Here is a 17740-nt window from a genome sequence, read left to right on the forward strand (position 1 = left end):
AGAAAACGGAGAGGCAAGGACACAAGCACTGAACACGATTTAGACGTGTTTGTTGAGCTTGCAGTTAGTGTTCCATGAAGTCTTTGAATCTGATTGGTTGCAGCAGCCTCTGTGGGTGCATATTCAGGGTTGAGTGGTGATACCGCTCCACCACATAGACAGAAACAGATGAAACAGTTTTAAAAGTATCTTGAGTCACAATCTTTAGCAACAAAAAGCATGGACCAGCCATGATCAGCAGCTTCTGAAAAAAACGTCCATTGTTTTTGTGCATTTGCATCTACTGAGTTATTATATGTGTTTAACTTTGCCTTATGAAGAAAAATAAAAGCGTAAATCAAAGGAATGGTTCGTAAGAAATCACAATGGCCAAACTTGCATGAATCCTTTCTTTGCCGTTTAAGATTTTTTTTTTTTTGTTCTGTGTGATTTAACTCATCTGAAAATTCATTCAAGCTGTGATAGAGCAATTATGTGTAGTTTCAGCTCTTAAGCCCATCTCCAGCAATCACCATGGAGATATTTAAAATGTGACTAAAGTCAGACTGCAGACAAAGGATGTAGTAATGTTCTCACTTCTCTGATAAATGCTCTTTCTTCTCTTGAGATTAAATTAATCTATATACAGTACAAACACATTCTTCCCCAACAGACTGATTTTAATCATTTTGTGCCAAATTGACAAATAGCGACGACTGGATGGGTTTAAATTAGTGTATTGTCTGTTGGGATAAACATTAAATCCCTAAATCCCAGTAAATGGGTGTTGTTTCTGTACTTTTTTTATTTGCATTACAGCCCAGCTGAAGGAGTCCCAGCAAGCCCCTAGAGTGTAAACTATCTTTGACCAGTGATCAGGATCCTATTCAGAGGACCGTATCGCCTCCATCTGCAGCATGTCGACAAGCATCCTCCTGCATTCCAGTCCTTTTGTTTGCAGAGGTGGGGGGGAAGGACATTAATGAGTCTTCCATTGACTTAACATCCTTGGAAAGTCCGCCTTGGCCTCACACCTGCTGCCTATAAGCCGCAGGAATCTCCGCGACATCACTGCTGAGGATGTGCTCCCTGGAAAATATGTGGGTGGCTCGAGGTCCTCAAGGTAGAGCGCCATGCGTCGAGGAAGCGGTGAAGAATGTCAATCTGGACATCGTCTCCACGTCCACCAGGACAGCCAAGAATGCACCCATTGTTCTCAAGAAAACAGGCTCTTCATCAGTGATATTAAGCACCTGTTGACTTAATATACCTCTTGGCTCCATTGTGTTGCTGTTGCCATTGTCTCAACTATAGGTAATAATGTAGAAGTTGCTGTATGATGATAGAAGTGAGATTAACTGTCACTGTTGATTAGTTTGATGAAAAATTGTGTTTCTATGTTTCTGAGCATAAATATTTAATGTATAACTGTGACAAGCCGATACGTGGTTAAAATCCACTTCACAGTGAGCTCATCAGCAACACAACATGGACTTCTGGCTCTTTTTACAGTACTGACAGTACAGCCTTAACGATGAAGACTTGACTTTTACGCACTGATGATTAACGTTGAATAATTTGCTGCTACAGATTTAAATTAGTTTGTTTTTAAAGTTGGAGAATTCACAAAAGAATGTTTAAAGATTAACAAGCAAACAAAAAGAATCATATCAACACATCACGCAGGTTTGTGTTTGTTGAGGTTTTGCTTTAATGCTGACATTTGATGATTCCGTTCTGAGCAGCTTATCTGAGGTATTGTTTTAACGTAGCTTGAAAAACCACTCTAGATATCTGATCATTGCTGACATTGATGAGACAGTCTTGAAATAATAGTAAGAACTCTAGACTTTGTGTCCTGTGTATCTGGAACTAGTTTGCATTACGTATGTTACTGTTTATGCTACATGTGTTACATACGTGTCCGAATAGATATATGACCCTGTCTATATCAGGACCAGGCTACTGACTGAAAACAGGGCCTCGAACAGACAGTTAGAAATATATCCTTTTACTACATCAAATGAAACAGACGTTGTTGAATTGTTAATGTCGTGGGTTATTCACAATAAAATGACATCCCTTTGTTTGAGGATGCATATTTGAACTGCATACTTGGCAGCATGGCAAACGTTCACTCCACAGGCAAAACACATATTGTGCTCTGCAGGCTGTCACCTAAATTGCTGTGAAGTTAGACATACAATCAGGAAATTCTCTGTGATGGGTTGCAGCAGGACTTCAGATACCCCACTGATACTCTGTGACCCCCTAACCCTTGTAGGTACCACACCGCTGAGCGACAGTGATGGCCTGGATGATCTCAGAGGGGCCTCAGCTAGATTTATGAGTACTGTGCTTTTGTTTAGCCAAGGCGTCCTGCTTATTTTTGCGTAGCTGCTGGAGATTACTGGTTGAGATAACGAATCAACAGAACTGAGGCACCACAGAGAGCTGCTTTTCCTTGATCATCTGGTTTCAAATTGTGTTCACTTATTGTTGTTATTGTCATTCGGTTTTAATTCGACTGGTTGTGTCGCTCAAAACACAAAAATAAATACATATTCTAAAGGTTAATGTGATTTTATCCGTGAACAACCCAACGTGGTAAGAGAATATGTGTCTTGATCAAACAGCACCTCCAGATTTATTGATTAATTGACTCACCTTTGATTATCAACATGATGCTGTTGCTTTACTTACATCTACCTCGTGACAATGCTGGAATAATGGCTGACCCAAATATATTTTTCATCAATGTATATGTTACATCTACATATACAGTACATGAAATACATTTGAATGACTCTGAATGTGCATCTCAACTGGTGGTGGCGTGTTTCTATTCCTTTCTATTATTACCCTGTGCCCCAGTAGAAAATACATATTTTAATCTGCCAGATCCACATTACAATATGGATCAGGATCTACAGTATTTGTGAACATTGTGCAACATCATGAGCTGCAAATGCCAGTATTCTTTTTTTATCTTGATTGGCAACTAGTATTATTTTTCAGATACTGGAAAAAAAATTATTTAAAAAGTTGATTTATTATGAAAAAGTGCCACCAGATACCCTTAATGATTTAGTAAACTCTTAATTTCATCAAAATCTGCCAAAGACGGTTCAGAGCATCTTGCAGGTAAGTGATCCCAAGATCTTCACTCACCACGTTTGTGTGAAGGGGTGAGTAGCACTGTCGCCGCACAGCACGGCAGTTCTGGGTTCAAGTCCCATTCTGTGCCAAGTTGACACGTTCTCCCTGTCTCTGCGTGGGTTCTCCAGCTTCCTCCCACCTCCAAAAACATACACTTCAGGCAAATTGGCCGGTCCCTAACCCTAACCCAAACAGCCTGTAGGTATGAGTGTGTGTGTGTGTGTGTGTGTGTGTGTGTGTGTGTGTGTGTGTGTGTGTGTGTGTGTGTGTGTGTGTGTGTGTGTGTGTGTGTGTGTGTGTGTGTGTGTGTGTGTGTATGCTTGAGTGTGTTTGTCTGTCTGCAAGTGGCTCCATTCATTCATTATCTTACCATGCCAAGATTTTCTCAGATTTTCTCAGGTCTTGGTCATTTTGTCAGTGAGTCAAATGTAGGCCAAACTACGTATATCGGCAACAACTGAACGGCTTGCTGTGATATTTCATAAAAATATTTTTCCAAAGGGAGGATGCATCCCAGTGACTTCCCTGAATTCCTTTCATGCGAGATGTCGTACAGTAAAATTTCTTAATAACTGCTGGATAGGCTGATATGAGACTTGGGTTAGACATTCAAGGCCACACATCCAGATGATGATGATGATGATGATGTTGATGATGATGAAGGTTCACTCGGAGTTGAGAAAGAGACAAACTTCTTGAACTGGACTTGCACCCTGAAACTGACCTGACTATCCTATTATTCAATACGCAGCAGAGTCCTCTGGTCACTGGGTGTTAATTCATACACATATGTCACATTATATGACGTATTTGATCAAATGAACTGCTTGTGTTGGCTATGCAATATCAGTTTCTTTAATCAAAAGCACATTGATACTAGAAATAAAGCACAATTACAGCCAACAATGGCTCAGTGCACCACCATACATTATCTGTCCGTTTTTCACCCCAACCTTTGATATCACGTTACTGCGCCATTAATGAAATGTATCACAACCACAAAGCTTTCAGTGTCCCGGCTTTGCCGATGATATATTTAATGATATGCTTGGTTTGTCTGACTGTCAGGGTTTGTCAGTTTTTAAAGACTAGAATAACACGTGTTCACAGTGAATGAGCCGGGAGATGGGGGCTTGTTTAATCACTTTCGATCGCAGATAAGGGTAGGGTGAAAGGTATAGCTCAGTAAAAACACGGATAAAATGTGCTATAAATAGAGTTTGTCATCATAGCCGGCAGAGGAAGGTGTTTGAGCTGACGGAATGATATTTCAACTGAGGTCGGTGTGTGCGTGCCGACTGCAGCGGCTCCAATTTTCCATTGGTCGATGCTGACACCAATAAAAGTTGTGCACTTGACAGGGTTGCAGCAGCCGGGTCTCATCACCCAGAGGCTGGTTTCTATTCTTCTTCCAAGACAGACTTAAAAGTCAGTGCCTCAAGTGAATTTTACATAAACTGTTCTCTCAACTCCAGTGTCAGGTTCAGCCAACAAAAATGTGTTTTTTATTGCAGTTTTTAATAGTTTAAAGAATATGTCATTCAGAATCAGACTTATAGATGGTGGACTGATTTATGGCATTGAAAGTTATATTAAACATGCAACTCATAACATTTTTGTCTCCATTTTCTACATAAAGGAAAAATTGACAGATGTGTTTTAATTCCTTGCAAAACAATGAATCATAACTTGTATCAAGGTTTCATTTCCTGTTCATGGAGGTGTTGTGACTTCCTCACCAAGTTCTGTCTCCTCCATCTTGCTCTTGTTATTAATTTTATTTCAATTTGTTTTTTGCAAATATACCATATGTGCTTTAAAAATATGCTCATGAACTTAGAGCTCCCCGTAGCAACAGTCTAAGTTCTGTGTCAGTGTCAGCCAAAGCACAGATTCCAGTGCACAGATAGATCAAGAGTGGCACGAATAGACTGGCCAAGTTTGACATGTAGTTCTTTCTAGTCAGAACTGCTATCAAGAGAGGTATTTGTCATTTTCCTTGTCTGTTCTCAGTTGTGCAGATGCCCCATTCTGAAGCATTAGGAAGTCAAGTTAGGAACAGTGCTAATCCTTTCATTAGCTTATTATGAGCTCCTGTACGTGCATAAGTGAGCAGTGCTATTCTTCAAGTCATAAAGTTGGGGAGAGAACTGGTCGAATGAAGGGCAGCCACATTGCCCGCTACGACCAGCTTGTATGGTTCAGGGCCTTGCTCAAGGGCATCTAGGCAGTGCTCAGGAGGTCAACTGGCACCTCTCCAGCTACCGTTGTCAGCTCTCCAGCTACCAGCTACTGTTGCCTCACAACAAGAAGATTTCGGGTTTGATTCCCTTCTGTGTGTAGTGTTACTTTCTCCTCATGCCTGAGCTGATCCTCTCCTGGTTCTTCAGCTGCTTTCCATCTCCAACAACTCGCAGCTTAGGTGAATTGGTCGACATCCAATTTGTCCTTTGGTGTGAGTTTGTGCATGTGTGTTAACCACAAAGTGGTTAAGAAGCTGAAGAAGAGGTGATTGCAGTCATCACGTCTGCAAGAAAATGGATGGATAGATGGATAGATGATTATTGGAGTCCAGGGCAGAGGTGAGTTTTCTTCCAATGAATTCTGGGTACGTGCATCCAGTGAGTTATAGTCCTTGACTTTATCCATTTTTGTAAGGTACTGAGCTGAGGTGCAGTAGCTTTTTAAAGTCTTTACTGAAAAGACCTCTACCTTACCATTGCTGTGAATGGACTTTGACCTGTTGTCATAAAAATATCATAAATCATTTCAGTGGAATTTAAATTTCCTACATAATAGATATAAGCAAATACAAGTACAAAATTATGATCTCCATTGTAGATACTGTTGAGCAAACAATCTGAGATAATGACAGATTTACTGACTCATAAAACAAACATACAAATACACACACACAAAGGATATCCGAGAGTGAGTCCCTATGGCACTGTGCACTTAAACCAGGTGCCTTCCTTTGACCATTTTCCTGTTTACTGATTCTCCTTCCTGCTTGTTTGGTTGTTTTCTTTTGGTCCCTTAAGTCAATACCTTCCTGTGGACTATGTAAGTCTTCTCTGACTTCATGTCTTTTTTCTGTCCGTTGGACATCATTAAACAGGCTCAGAATATCAGCCAACGGAAGTCTGATGGAGTCCAGTATGCATTGTTTTGAAACCATGTTGGTCTGGGCTTCACCTATTTCTGGAGCCAAAGAGCTGCCTCCTGCACATCAAATGTTTTCAAATGTAGGAAGTTATTTTCCACCTACACCTTCTAAAACAATGCCATGTTCAAGGATTTCCTTCCAGTATAAATTAATTTCCTCTCTACGGAGTGTCACCTCTTTCAGCAACTTGCTGGAATGTTTCTTTTCGTGTGAAAAAAATGTTTTTTTTTCTGATTTAATCATGGGAATTATTGATACCATTGCTGATCTATTTTGGCAAGTAGATGTTCAGGTTGGAATAAATTATTTGCGACTTTTGTACAGTCAATAATGACATAGTTGACCTGTGATTTACTTATTTTCCATATTTTTATCATATGTTTGCTAGCTGTTTGGTTGGTTGGTTGGTTGGTTGGTTGGTTGGTTGGTTGGTTGGTTGGTTGGTTGGTTGGCTTGGTTGGTTGTCAACAAAGCTTGATTAAAGGATTGGTCATGTGCCAGAAAAAAAAACCACACAAAATTCTGGTGAAAGCAGATGAAGAATTCTTTTTCCTATTTAACATTGTAACGTCCAACATTATGAGTTATTAAAAAGTTCCTGTCAAAAATGTACGAATCTATGGATCTCTTACACATTCTCAGTAAAATAACATGTAGCTACTGATGTTTGTGCCTTCACCATGTTTTTAGGATTTTTCTTATGGATGTCTGCTCTGACACCCTTTGTCATCAGGGCTCCACCATAAGAGTTAAGATTACACCAAATCCTCCAAGTATTCAGATTCTGATGGCTTTCCCAACCTCAGGTTGAGATATTGCTCAGATGTCGTCCTTTCATGCTATCTGGGTTGCCGATGGAGCCTTCCTAATGTGACCTTTGTTATCACACCACAGACTTCACTAATCACATGCCCGCATGCAAACACACAACTCAGTTCGTGTTTGCTTACACACTCCAAAGCTTTCCTGCTTTCATCCCAACCTGAGACAAGCTCTCTGATAAAGACGGATTAGTCAGACTAGTTCAGATTTACTCGGGTGACTCTTAACATATCACACGCTCATTCCGGTCTTTATCAACTAAAACCTGCTATTCTAACACTCATCTACTGTACTCTGCTGATATGCTCCTGCTCTTGCCTGCCTCGGGTTATTCCCTCAGTGGTTTGGAATCTGACACTCTTAGAGACAAATGGAAGCATAACAAATCTCCCTGGTGAGGGTCCAGAGCTTCAGCGTATTGGAACTCTTTCCCCTCACACCAAGTACACACTGTTATCATCCTGCACTCTGCCAAACATGCCACCACCTCACCAGCTGCACTTGGATCGGCCAGTGATTTCTGGCCTCCAAGAATGAAAGCAGCCTGCGCCCTTGACAGAACCACTGAATGAGCCACTTGCTTGACAAAAAAATTGACATCACTTCTTCAGAAGTGCTGGTAATTGTACACTGAGCTCAGTTTCAGACAAACTAAAAGTCAACCTCACTTCCCAAAATAATGCTTTGAATGTGGGCTTGATTACCGTCAAACAAACCTAAAATATTGTGTTTTTAACCTCATCAAACCTTGGTATTTACTACAAAACAAGAATTGAACTGTCTGCGGTCAGGATTTCGTTATTTCATCACGGAAGCTGAGCTCTTAGCAGACAGCAATTCTGGGGTTATCCTAATCTTGTTACCAATCCTAACCCTGTCGGGTTTAAGTCATTTGAGTCGGTCTCATCAAATGAAACCCTTAAAAGTTCAGAATTCTTTTACAAAAAAACACAAAAAACTACTACCATACTGATACTATATCATACTATCATGCTGATAGTATAGTCTTTACATAATGGGTATTCATGAGAGTCTATGGTCTCTGGAATGCAGTAGATTGCATGTGATGGTCTTGTTAAAGAACATAACTCAACCGTGCCACAAAGTTCTGTAAATTGCCTTGACCATGCTATCTCATAACCTTAAAGTCGATTACATTATTGAAGACAGACTTGAGGAACTGCAGACCCCAGCCATTTGTTCCCTAGAGCCCCACACACTGCTTTACTGTAAAATACGATACCTCTTCATTAATCCTGGTGATTGGACTGCAGCCCACTAGGATGTATACAGTTGAAGAGTTGACTGTATGGCTGTAGTTTGTGTGTGTGGGCACACACACTTGCACACACACACACATCTGTTATGTGAGTGCACATTTACATCTATACACGAGCGTCTGTGCATCGTAAGTAAAACATCGGCGCCTCAGGACTCAGACCCCTCCACCCCTTTGAGGGTATATGAGTGTGTGAGCGCCTGAAGAGAGGTGTTGCATCCATCTCATCTGACAGGCCCGACCTTCCAGTAATCCCAGTATTTCTCACTATCTCACTCTGCATTACCTCACACATGCAAACACATACACAGGGACAGCAGACATGTGACCTGCCCCTGCATCAAAGCCAGCGAGCTCATTCATCTGCTGTCCAATCGACAGGCAATCACGCGCAGACGCCACCAGCTACTGGCAATCTGCTGTCATTTTATCTGCATTCTTGCCTGAAAGTTAGGAGTCTGTCAGTTTGTGTTATATCATCTCTGCAGACTGATTTGGTGTGGAATTGTATTTGTTTGGCACGGCTGGAGAAAAATAGGACTCTGCAATGGTCTTATTTTGTTTGTTAAGATTGCTGTATGTAATTTTCTTTTTCTCAACATCTACCACTTGGATTCATAATAAATTTGCACAGATATCTTTGGCTTGCAGATGTACTGTAACTTGATTTCTCTTATGATGAATTGACTTTACAATTTGCATTGATGTGAAGACTTTCAGGGACGCATCTCATCAACATTGGATTTGATTCCATGGAGTTTATTGATCCTGATGTCAAGAAGAATTGTAATAGTCTGATCATTTTCTCGAGCCATTATCTGATATGTTGGAATTTATCCTCTCTCAGTTTGTTAAAACCATCTTAAATGTTTACATGACTTCTCAGTGCGCTAAATATTGGACTAAAACTGACACGCATCACTGGTGAAATTCAGCTGTCTTTGGGTTCAGTCATTATAAAGGCGAGCTGCTTAAGATGGTGAACATGTTACACATACATTAAAGCAGTTAAATTTCTGTCTGCATGCCAACATTGTCCTTGTGAGGATGCTGTATCCTGACTATGGCATGGAGCAAGCACAGCCTCCCAGAGACATTCAGGTGGCTAAAGCTCTCTATCTGATACCGCTTCTAATATTATGATCACCTACCTTAAAAGCTATAAGGTGGTGCAATGACAATTTCAGCTCAGCCTTCTACAGGGTAGATTTTTACAGAGGCTATAATTCTCCTGGTTGTTACTACTGCACAAAATTTCACTCGTGCTCTATATGTGATTCTCTGGCTGCAAACCTTTCTCTCACAACTGCATCTGATTTACAGTCTGTTATCTTTTACTCCCTCAATCTCTTTTAACAATCTGGTTTCACTTTGGCTCCCAGCTCTATTTAAGAGTACTTTGTCATCACAATGAGAAGATCAGATACTCTTCCTTGCCAAAGTGCCCCAAATCATGTATTGTCCTCTGAGGAAAAAAAAGGAAAGACCTGTTTTATCAAGGATTTGGCTGAAATCACTTAATTTCTTAAAGATGTTTGGATGCTTTATAGAAAAGAGAAAAAGTTACCATTTTCCAAATGTTCTGTGCATTCCTGATTGCTGCTAACATTAGGTCTTCTAAAGACAATCCCATGCACTGTGTTAACGTGATACAGAAACTGCACAATGACAATAGTGAATGTTTAGCAGCTATATAATCAGGTTTTATCTCAGAAATGGTGATCAACAGAGAGCCAAAATGAGAGGGAATATCTGGCAATTATTTCTCAGGTAATCACACAACTCCAAATAACCCCACAGTTCCTCTCCGCCCACATGAATATTCTTGGGAAATAATGTATCAGCAATGAGTTATTAAGATGATTTGTTAATTTCCAATTGAAGATTAATCCTAATTGCAAATTTAAAATAGCCACAAAGTAATTACTCTCATTTACCATTTATCTTGTTTTCTATGTCTATGTCATTTTTATTTCTCAAGTGCATAAAAACTGTCACTCAGTACTTATTTGTCATCAAATGAAACTTTCTCAGTCTTTTCCAGCTAACTATAAATCATCCTGAAGAAGTAAAAAAATATTTCTGTGTTCTGCGGCTGTGATCTGGGAAGGGCAAGATTTGTAATCGACTTCCTCCGGCCTCTGTGGTGGCAAGGCAAACAAAGGCAGCTTGAACATTAGAAGTGAATGACCACAACTCGACCAGTTGTTGTTTGCTTTAAACAGAGCCTGACTACTGCATACAGTACCACAATGTGTATACGTGACTGAAGTCAGAAAACACTCAGTAGCAGAGAGTTAGATAACTCTTCTTTTTTTCCCCAATATTTTGCAGCCATTTTTCTCTAAAATTGTATTCATATTTTATTTTTTTCTTATTTGTCAGTCTATTTCATATTTTTCCCTCTTTGGAACACATCAGAGGGACAAGTCGTGCTCTGGAGAGTAACGTCTACTGTCTACAGTAATTTATGGGATTTATACCCAGTCAACGACCGTACAAAACCACAACAACCATTATGGTCACTTTAAAAATATCATCCACATACAAAATCCTGGAGCAGCAGGGGAACACCCAGGCAGTATGTCCCCAACTGTTTACAGGAACTGTAATCTTTCATGTTGCTCAAACTGTCTCAATATTACTACACAAGCCATTAGATGTAATTGCTTTGGTTTACCATGCAGTGTGTTTGATAAGTGTTGACATAAACGACAAAGCAAACAAATCTTCGAGTCCATCAGTGCCAAAACCAAAGAACGAGTCCTCTCCAGTAAAGAGCTCAGAGGCGCAATTGTTTCATGTTGATTTGATTACAGCCCATTTGCTTAGTCAGCCTCTTAGGTAGTTTTCAGAGAGCAGGGGAATAGGATCAGACGAGTGGCACACTCTTGGTCTGGTCTTTTGAAAAATAAGGTAACAGTGAAAACAACTACACAAGCAGAATATTCTGACGATGCATAAAAGATAAGGATATTAATGATACACCTTCATTGTTTGAGTCAATGACTTCTGTTGACATTTAAAAGCCATAAAAGCTTAAGCACTCATATTTGCCTCCTTGCCAAACAGCTCAAGGAACTTTGGTTTCAAATATACTGACAGATTACTCTTATCATGCTAGTGAGTCTTAAATAAAGTAGAAATAAACTATAAACCATTCCACTTAAAACAGAATGGTGAGGTGATGGATGTACAACAGGGCTATCATAAACAGGCTATGGAAAAAGGATTCCTCTGTCTTATAGATGCTAACCTGGAGGTTATTTTACCATTGAATCCATCTTTTAGAAATCTTATGATTTGAATGTAGTTCATGGCTTCAAATGTTTCCTTTGATGGAGTCCTCTTCACTAAACATCTAGGTAAAGGTGTTTATTATGTGCATGTTAGAGCTGTGGTGTTACTTTCACTTTATGTGTCAAATGAAAATTCATGTATTTTCTAACAATCTGGAAGCTACATAAATGAAAAAAAAAAAAGAATTTCTTCAGATAAAAGTAATTTGATTATGTTCTGTCATTGCACGTCCCAAAGTTTTGATTTTCACAAGACCTATTGATCATGTAACGATCATCAGGGCGTGGTATAAAATATATGAAAGAAAAATGCACATGAAGTGTGCATGGTGTTTGTTTTTCTATTCAGTGGCTCAACTCCCTCCCTTGTTGTGTGGTTATTTTCTATTATAGATTTTCAGAGAGCATCCGTGTTTGGCCACAGTGCCCTGCACTCCCCTCTGCCTGAGCTCCTCTGACTCACACACTGAACACTGTTGCCAGGGCTACCATTTATTAATATTGGTCTGTAACTTTGAGCCTTATCACCAGGCTCCAGCGAAGCAGATAGCTGACATAGGTGCTGAATCCCCTGACATGAACACACATTAAAAAATAAAAATAAAAGCAGACACAAATACATGTAAACACTGACATACACATGGCTGATGGGTGTTGTTGATGAGAGTACCAATAATGGAGCAAGGTTTTTGAATAACAGGGTGTTCACTGAGACTGAATGGCAAGTGGAATATGTTGGGCGCTAGCGACCCCTTGTGGTCATGTCTTCTCCGAACCTGCATCTCTCAGGTTTAGGGTCCAAATTCTAAACAAGTTTTCAGTCTTATGTGCACTCTGTAAAAATGATACTAGAAAAAAAGAAAAATTTCTATGAATTTGCACAAAATTATAATAGCAGTCAGAAATGATCAAGTCAGGAAAGATCCATGTTTTTGATCACAATATTATAATATTACACATTCAAAACTATACCACAAATCTTTGGATCTCTATCTGGGAAAACTTTTGCTGTGTTTTCAAACTGGTTGCATGTCTATGTGGCAGGTTTTATAATAATCCTCACCCCCTCTCACCCCCCCATGCAAGTTGTGGTTACTCTTGACTGAGTTTTGTGAGAGGTCTTCAGACTGAAAACACATTTTCCAGGACTATGGCCAACAATGCTTTCATCTAAAGAATCCCCAATGACGACCCCCTTGTTAAACTAACCGACTGCCATCAGAAAAGCACTGGTATTGAGATGAAAAAGACATCTGCAAGAGTTACGCGTTATCCTGGAATGATGAACAATGAGCCCTGACCTACAACCCATTGAACTTCTGTCAGTGACCCTTTCCACAGACTCTGGGCAGCTCTGATATTATACTGACCCATCATCCTTCAAGATGGTATAGGGGGTTGTGCCGGTTTATAAAGAGAGGACTACTGGTGTAATCAATGCTATTGAGGGACACTGATTACTTAAATGTCTAATACAGTAGAATTTGCTAAAGAATTAGTTCTCTCACAAGCGTTAAATGACATTTGTCAGTGTGAAAGAAATTTATTACAGCGTGTTCTGCAAAAACGGAAGCTTGAAGAACTGTAATGATCTTTGTTTTGTTTTTTGTTTTTTGATTTTTTAAAAAAGCATTTCATTCTTCAGAGGTGTTAACTAAATGCTATCCCCTTTTGGACACCATCACGTAGGATAAAAATCACGTTTCCTAATCACGTTTCTCTGGTGGCTAGGAAATATTAATGGCGCACTTTCGCCCCCTACTGGACACTTGATGTTATTAACGCTCCACCTACACCGGACAGTCTACTTGCCAAATGATCATATTAAATTCTCGATGATGGAATTAAATTCATGCTTTTATGTCATTACGACTGAACTACTGCGACATTCTTTTTACTGTTTCAGTTCCAGCTCAGTCTCAGCATTGCCCAGATCTCAGCAGCCACACTTTTAACTCATACCTGCCACATCAGTCCAAGTTGAGCATCACTGCACCAATTTCCCATTAATCTAGAATACACTTTGAAATACTGTTGATTTTGTTTGAGGTGATCCACGAGTTGCAAACAGGAGGTCAGTTATTACAACTATTTGAACAAGAGGCTCAATTGTAGGTACCTGGACCTACCTTTCTCAAACAGGATGCTGTCGCTTCACACCTGGTCATTATTAGAATTGCTTCACATATACCCTTTCTCATGCAGAGAAAGGTACGGCTTTATCACACTAATGCTGACATTGCGTCTTAGCATTAGAAAGAAATTTCATCCCTTTTTTAAATTACTTTATGGAATATGTGCACGATTGACAACAAAAGTGGTTCACTCTGCATAAACCACCTGAGAGTTTTTTAAACGTCTCTCAAAACCTTTTCTTGCTATCAAAGTTTCCTTAGTGACCATCATGAGTCTATGCTGACCACAGCTGTGAGTGTTAAGAAGAAAAGCTTCCAGTCGCTGGTCTAGATTCACGTTTTGCCTTTTTATGGAGCGTTCCATTCAACATGTCACTTTGAATGTCAAAGAATACACTGGATAAATGTTACAACAAGTGTTTATTGTGAGAATTTAACCCTTGACTGCAGATGCACATGAATTTCATTATTTTGCTATTAAATAACACAAAACCGTTCTGGGAAAACCAGCTAGGTTTGTCGGACAGCAACCATTTCCCATCAACAGCCCATAACCTTTGAGTTGACGTTGCATAATCACTTTTAGTGCTTCACTGTGTTCTCTTTGTTATCGATAACTAACTAAACAAGCTTTATGGCCAATACTGGATTTTATTGAGCCGTGTGCAGTTCCCAATTTCAATGCACGATAGCAGATGTTGGCCAAACATTAACAGCCATATAATGTGGTTTTCTGTGATGCAGTTTCTAATCCAAGGTCAATGCAAAAGAGAGGCTTCACTGAACTCAGTGTTAAGTGTGTTTTCTAAAGAACGAGTGCTGAGATGCAGTAGCTGATGCTCTTTTAAGTGCTTTTCTGAATGTGAACCTGCACAAAAGTGTGTGATAAGAAAGAAGGCCAATGAACACCATAAATTCTCAGGCATTATTTATCTCGTCTGAAGAGGGAAGTAGTTTTTTGTTTACAGCTTTATAACACTTACATTTATTTATAGGTCTTTCAGAAAAACAATTATAATTTGCAACAATCTCCATGTGGTGGAACACACAGCACATACAGTATGCCCCAATACCCCCTCTGGGGAAATGAATGACTATGATGAATTCTATGGAAATTCAACATTGTAAACAGATAATCTGACAGGTGTTTGTTTTTTGTGTGCATGTCCTCTGACCCCTGAGGAAGCCTGAGGCTCCTAATACACTATATAATCTTTCTCAGGTCACCGTCATTAAAATTGAAGCTGTGGCTATTTGCTTTTTGTCAATTTGTTTGTAGCACCTTGATTATTCGGGTCATATCACTCAGATCACAATCTGTTTTGCTTGTAAAACAAATTATGTGCACACAGTGAGATAATTAAGTCACACCAAACTCACTCATAGTAGTCAGAGACTCACTATCTAATGAACACAAATATTAATGATAAGCTCCCAGCAAGCCTTCCTCCATAACTTGAAACTCTGTTCACGGAGACTGAGGATGACTTTAATGCTGTTTAAGCCCCTGTCAGAGTGGGGAGTTTTTATGACAGTTCCATGATCTGATCTGATCTCATTTCACACCAGAGCATTGTGTTCAGGCATGTACTGAAATGTTGTAGATCAACAGGCATGTTCACCGAAACATGTTAGGATAAGATTTCCACTGCGTCTCCATGATAGCTTGGTCCTGGGACAAAAGAACTCCTTTCAGAACATTCATTCTGTTTATGTAACAGTGGTCGTTCTCAAACTTTTATACCTTAAAGCAAACCTCTGATACCACAATATACCACCCTCCAAGATAAAGGGAACACACAACAATGAAAACAGAGACAAAAACAGCATCACTGCTTTCTATCATAAATTGAGATTTGTTGAGTTATATTTGATCATACTGTATTTGGTGCTTTACCTGGTTAACTGTTGTTTCTACATCGTTTTTTTTATTCATGAAAATCTTTTCATGACCATTTTTTCCGACTGCTTCTGGACATCTGATGTTGGGTGGGTCTAACAATGAATCACAGCTGCAACTCGGAACTGAAAAAATGCAGTTTAATCAGGTGTGTGTTTTTATATCAATTTTTAGATGTCAGAATGATTACTGTAGTTTTTTTAAATAACCAAAGTCTCCTTGTACACTGTCATGAGACCCAATATTGGTCAAAAAACACCGACCACTTCTTGGTGTGTACTTTAAATATGGTAAGGCTTCAGTTGTTCAGTATGTAGCTATGAGGGCCGTTGGTTTCTTAATCCCAAGGATGTCTTTTCTTTAACCGAGCTTGTGTCCACCTTCGCTGTGGAGGCAGGAGGACCCTCCATCTAATATTAGCATCTCAGCCTGGCAATCACAAGGATTTCTGCCCTTTGTAGAAACTGTCCACAGTGTGACACACATAATGTTGATGCGGGTAATAATCTTCTTCTGTCTCTCATTAAAAAACAACTCTCTGGTCCCTCCTTGTTAAAGGAGAGGTTCAAGGCGAGAGACTCAGGTCTCTCAGGTCACTGTCGAAGGGAATCCACAAACTCCTGTTTGTTTATTTACACTTTAGGCTCATTGGATTTGTCAAATATGAACTAAATCATATCGAGTATTGATTTCTGAAAGCTTTAGAGATTTACAATTCCTTCTTTATTATGTGACATTTTACACTTATTAGATGCCCTTTTCAGTATATGTGATAATAAAATGTTCAACCTAATATTTGTTTCATTTTATGCGATAAATACTCTATAAATAATGTGCTGTTTAATTACAAAGGGAATTCTGTTTGGAGGCTGTTTCTGTAAGACTGCATTCATTTATTCACCTAATGAGAGCAACTTGATTGTGCTATAAATAAAAGACACATAACTTTCTGTTTAATAGTGGGTCTGATTTGCATTTTAAATGCATAGATTTCTTTGGGTGTTTTGCAGCTATGTATGAAAATGCAGCTCTTTGTTAAAATACCTGAGAACCTACAAGATGAAGTTTTGCTCCTGGAAGAATCCCACTGATGTAAGTGAAATGAATGAATTGCAATGATTTTGGTGGTTTTGTGATGTTTGAGCTCACAAACTCTGGAGATCCTCTGGTTTTGAAGTCTTGATCAAAGCCAGCGAATCCCAGCGCACTATGGAGGTGTTACCTAACAAAATGTATATGCATAAACCTGATGGTCCAGATAGGAAACAAACAGCAATAGCAGACTGCTGTGAGTCTCCAAAGAGTTTTACAGTTGCTGTGTACTGACTAATTGGCCTGCTGCTTGCATGAGCGCTCCGCCTGTTTATGCAATAATGATAATAATTTGCTTTATTTGGATGGGCCTTCAAGGAAGCAAAAGAAAAACCAACAATAGTTGATTATAGCGAATAAAAAAGTTTAACGTTAAGGACTAATAAACAAAAAGTTTGACACCACTCTCATGAAGCTTTACAGCTGACAGCTGTTTAGCTTAGCTCAGCATGAAGTGGAGTAACAGGAGGATAGATCCAGGCCAGCTTCTAGCCTGGATCTGTCAAGTACTTCATCTCATAGATAAAAATGTTACATGCATGTCAAGCTAAAAATTTCAAGTCTATCATGCAGCTGATTTTAAACTAAATGTCATTTGCGCATTTGCAATGTCAAAGCACAAATACATTTTATGAAAATCAGACATACTGGTGTTTCATTTGATTGCACTACTGGCATGTTTTTCTTTCTCCTTTTTTTTTTTTGGATTATATGAAATGCTTCATAGAAGAATGCAAACTGCTGAGCTGCTCTATAGCATTCAGCTGGCTGGTCACCATAGCTTGGCACACTTTTGGGTCAAGACTTAAAAAAATATTTGTGAGAACAAAGACCTGCCCCACTGCACATGATTCCTATCAGATATCTGCAGGGAGAGGAGATACTGAGTGTTGGCAAAGGAGGAGGAGG

This window comes from Antennarius striatus, chromosome 10 (genome assembly GCF_040054535.1).
Source record: "Antennarius striatus isolate MH-2024 chromosome 10, ASM4005453v1, whole genome shotgun sequence".
In the NCBI taxonomy this organism is placed as follows: domain Eukaryota; kingdom Metazoa; phylum Chordata; class Actinopteri; order Lophiiformes; family Antennariidae; genus Antennarius; species Antennarius striatus.